The sequence below is a fragment of the Camelina sativa genome, chromosome 20, assembly GCF_000633955.1.
Source record: "Camelina sativa cultivar DH55 chromosome 20, Cs, whole genome shotgun sequence".
In the NCBI taxonomy this organism is placed as follows: Eukaryota; Viridiplantae; Streptophyta; class Magnoliopsida; order Brassicales; family Brassicaceae; genus Camelina; species Camelina sativa.
In genome coordinates this window covers 10,066,448-10,071,987 of record NC_025704.1, presented here as the reverse complement: position 1 = coordinate 10,071,987, position 5,540 = coordinate 10,066,448, and positions in this window count along the sequence as shown.

Genomic DNA, 5,540 nt, shown 5'->3' with positions numbered 1-5,540 from the left:
CAATTTTTTCTATTGGTCAATACATTAAATCAGTAGGGATAAAATTGGAAAATTTACAAAACATCTACATTGGAAATACAAAATGACACTTATTTTGAAACAAAATTTACAGTCTAAAATGACACTTAATATAAAACGAAGAGAGTAGTTAAAAAAAACAGAAAAAAAGTTATGTCGTTCTGTTGGTCTAGACCATAATCAATTCTTTCTTAGCACAGAATTCTTCAGGTTTATCATTTTGACTATATATATTCTTTTCTCCAGATATTAGTCTTGGATTTCTCTGTAAATTTGGAAATTTATTATATATGAGTAAACAAAGAAAAATCTAAATTGATATTTCTTAACTTTTTTTTTTGGTTTAATGTTAAATTTTATACCAATAAAAAAGAATTTACATTTTACAATGAAACTTAAACCATACCAATAAATTGATATTTCTCAACTTTTGTATTAGAAAGAAATCTAATGCCGATTAAAGAAACCCTACGGTTGTTGTTTACATATTACACTTCCTTTATGAACTATATAATTTTAATTTTATACATCTCTTCTATATATGTTGACACGAGAAAACCCTAGTAGTTGCTATACTAAGCCCTATAGAGTACGTGTAACAATAACGATCGACTTCTTCGTTTGAATCCACTCATGCACTGACACATATTTATTTGTTGATAATAATTCGAGAGAGAGAGAGAGGAATAACAAGAATAATTGAAGAGGTCCAATAAGTCAACAAATTATAATTCTTGGACACGAATAAAATTCACCACATTAGTTTTCACAGCGCGCACAGCCTTTTAATTTCTTCTTCCTTTATTTTTTTAAAAAGTTTATTCTTTGAGTTTCATCAGAAATATTGGATAATGCTGTAAAATCCTTGTATGTAGGAGCCAACCAGATTACGGAATAAAAGATCAGTTTTATTTATCTGCATTCGTTAATTTATATAGAGAAACACTTTGTTGAATACTAGCTAGCTGCTATACGGCACTTCACGTTTCAGGTTTAAATAACGTGTCCTGTTTAACTCGATCGATGTGATTATTCTTGCATTAATAATCTTAATTCTCACAAAATAGAGTGTCAAAACCAGCAAACTATATTATTATAGATCAATGTAAAACATTGTTTCAATTTTTTGTTAATAAATTAAACAAGATGGTTAAGAGTTAAGACTATACGCTTTGAGTTGCCCAAAAAAAAGAAAAAAAAAACTAATTTAATTTAATTTAACATACAACATAAATATGTGCTATTTTCACTAAAAAAAACTCTTAAATAATTCATGTTTCACTAGACTTAACATACAATTTTCTTTATAATACTAATAAATAATGTATTTTGTTTACCCTAAAAATCAATGGCCTCGTTGTGAAACCGAAGATAAAAGAAATCTCACTTTGCTTTATTTTTGTGTCAAATGACTTTTTTTGGCAAATTTTTTTGTGTGGAATGACTAAACGAGAGAATCATGGAACATTTTACGTAAGAAAATTTTTCTTTTTCAATTTAGTTTCTTGCTAAAGATAGAGAAAACAGGTTAAAAAAAGAAAAATCTAAAAAACGAAAGAGAAAGAAAAAGTGAGGGTGAGAAAGTAGATACGATTCTCTCCCAATCTCTGATATTTTCAGTCATTTATATATGAGAGATCGTTATATAACTTCATTGTTTGTTAGTGAACAGAAAGTGACGTTTCGAAGACGTATCCTAAACGCAAAATTCACTTGTCTTCTTTCTTTTTTTCTTTCTCTTTAAGCGTCGTGTCTGAAAATAGTCAAGTCCCTCAATCAAAACGCTCCCTCACACTTAGAACACACAAATAAAAAAGAGGAGGCACAGAATCTAAAAGATAGATTATAGAAATCGAGACAAAATCAAGATTTCAAAAAGTGAGAAGATATTCTTGTTTCTATTTTACACAGCTTTGTTTTTTCCTTTCTTTCTTTCACGTCTATCCACCAACCAACCGAACTGCACTATGATGATAAGTGTCAAATGGGTTTTTACTCTTTGCATGTGCTTTCTTGCAATGTTTATTTCCTTCTTTTTCGTAAGATTTGTATCATAATGTTGACTAAAGACCCGATCTACTGAGTCAGAGAGTGGGCCGGTAAATAGTAAAAACAATAATTGACCACAATACACTTATTAAAATTACAGAAAATAGTGTAGTAGTCCATAAACAAAATGCATAAAAAACATCAACATTATTTTTCTCTCGTACTGTATGAATATCACTTATTGTGAACTTACTATGTTAGTTTTTGTTTTTGACTACAATGAAACCCATTTCAGTTTCGTCCAAAAAAAAAAAAAGACTACAATATGAAACCCAAAAATATATAAGTACGCTCATTTTTCTCTCCTCTTTTTTTCCTGTTTGATATAATAAATCTAAATTCTTAAGCCTATAGTATAGCTAGGAAATTAAACAAAACTGAATATGGGGTTAGAGAGACAAAGTTCATTATGAATATAATGAGACTATGAGTTTGGAAATGGACAATATTTGGCTTCACTCTTAGAGATGAATCTCTTTATTCACTTGCTTATAAAATAAAGAAACAAAATCTATATACATCATTGTAAAACTAAAAATCCAAACCGTTATTTTATAAACCAAAACGACATATAATTTCGTTTTAATTGTAAAATCTAAACCCTAACCATTTTATTTGTTAAACCCAAACTTATATATAATTTCGTTCTAATTGTAAAATCTAAACCCTAACTACCTTATTTGTAAACTCAAACCGACATATAATTTTGTTATAATTGTAAAATCTAAATCCTAACCATCTCATTTGTAAATCCAAACCGACATATAATTTCGTTATAATTATAAAATCTAAATCTTAATCACCTCATTTGTAAATCCAAACCGACACATAATTTCATTTTAATTGTAAAATCTAAACCTTAATTCCCATTTATAAACTCAAACCGAATATAAATTTGTTTAATTGTAAAATCTAAATCATACCAATATTTAACTATCTTTATTTAAAAGTATACAAAAAAATTTTCTTAACTTTTTTTGCTTTTAAATTTAAATTTAATTTATTTATTAAATAAAATATTATATAGAAGATTCTGATTGGTTGAAAAAGATGAGATGAATACAAATATCTATATACTTATTTAAGCAACCCTTTAAACAAATAATCCTACTCCATGTAAAATATTACACAAAATACCACTGTATTTTAATACAAAATATAATAACAGAATTTTAATATTAATTTGTTGTAACCTGAAAATGATTATCCAAAAAAATAGTAATTATTAATTTATTAGATTACAAGAAATTATTAATAAAATAATTTTGAAATTATTTAATAAAATAATAATAAAATTATTTCGAAATTATGTAATAAAATAATTAAACAGATTCTATTTATTGTTTCAGAAATCTTAGGAAACAATAACAAACTATTTAGAAAATTATAAAACTTAAATTTATTTATAAAACTAAGATTAAATATTTACATATCTAAATCATTTAATAATAACAAATATATATTAAAATTAGGATACAACATTGTTTATATTTTTAAAATATATCTATATACTTATTTAAGCTATGTTGTTAAAAATTTAACCAGTTCTGATGTGACATATTACGAAAATGCTATTATATATTAATTATTCTAATAACTAACAAAAGAAAAGTTTAGATTTGTTTACAAAATAATAAAACTCTATTTATTGTTTCATAAATCTTAGGAAATAATAACAAACTATTTAATTGGCTAAAACTTAATTGTTTATACACAATATTCACTATATAAACAATACTAAGTGTATAATATTGATAATATACATAACCTAATTGTAATTTTCACCTATAAAATTAATATACAACATGTTATACCAATAACTTCAATTTGTAAATTTGGTATATTAAGATCTCTAAACACGATCACATCAATTTGTAATACCAAATCACGGGTCAATACATGTTTTGTTAGATTTTTTTGGCTTTATCGAATGTATAATTAACGAATTTGATATTGCACCAAACCAAAATAGTGGTACCAACTACGGGTCGAAATCAGAGTATGACCTTAAGTAAATTAAATATATGATTTTATAAAATATATAGAATTAATAATTTTTCTACTATTATTTTGTAACAAACAAATCCAAATTTATATAAATATTTTCTCACGCTGGTAACATTATTCTACAAAATATTAATGTGTATTTATGAGTCGGGTAATAAAACGGGTAATAAGATGGATAACGAGACGCTCAAAAATTAAATTAATATCCGATACTCGATCATTATTTATGGATAATATAATTATTATACCCTTCACTCGACCCTAAAGCTGCTGGTACCTTTTTCGGGACGGATACAAACTGAAAAACGGGTCTAATACGGGTATCAGTAGTAGCTTCCAGGCCTACCTATTAGTAATTTAATATGAATCAAAATTCACCATATAGTACTATATTATATAACATGTAAATGAATGATACAATATAAACATAATATTAACAAATAACAAAATAAAAAAAATTCTCCGCACTACCAGCGCGGATTATTATCTAGTTTTTCTTTAGAAATAAACAATATCCGGAGCTGATCCGTTGAGGTTGTAACTTTGGAATGATGCTATTGTAAGTAGTAACATTAGCTGTAAATATTTTGATTTTAAAATCTCTTATTTATAATTAAATTTTTCCTAAAAAAATTAAAACGACATATTACTGACTTCACAAAAAATTGGACTGACTGATTTTAGAAAAATATTATCATAAAGTAAGAATATCCTCTAAACACTGTAAATGATTTGAAATTGTTGAAAACTTTTTTAAGTTTGAAATCCATCACTCTTCTTCACAGACCAGGAGAAAATTATCTACCAATCAATCACCTTTTCTGTGAAGTGAACTGTGAGATGGATTCAATCAAACTTCGAAAGTCTAAAACACTTACGCCGACAAAATGTTTTAACACTTTTAATGTAAAAATCATGGGCCTAACTAGTATGGGCTAATTTCTTCGGTTTTATACGAATGGACCTACAAGCACACGATATGTGTGCCGTCGGTCTACTGCTGCAACAAACCAAGAAATTAATATTTCAATATGTAGATAAAAAATGATTATATTTATGTATCCTTTTTCTTAAAATATACACTAATCTCGACAGTGAGCTCGTTACAAATGGTGTTGATAGTCTACAAAAAAGTCATTTAATAATATTTAGCTTAAAGATTGGGAGCAACCTAATCGTTGTTTGCTATAGAATCTTCAGATGTACATATGTAAGTTCCCAACAAGCGAAATGTAAAAAGAAGAAGAATCTTGGTCGTGTAAATAATGAGCTGATCACTAACTACAGTATCCCGAAGAAACAATACGATAGGTGTTCTAAAAACATTAAAAATGAATATGTGCTGCGTTCAGGAGGCCATATTCTCATGGACTTCTCGGTATAGTTAGTATAAGAAGATTTATATCGTTTCTTGTTTGTCGTAAGATTTTATTAACTCATTCACAAGTAGTAGAAGGAAAAAGCGA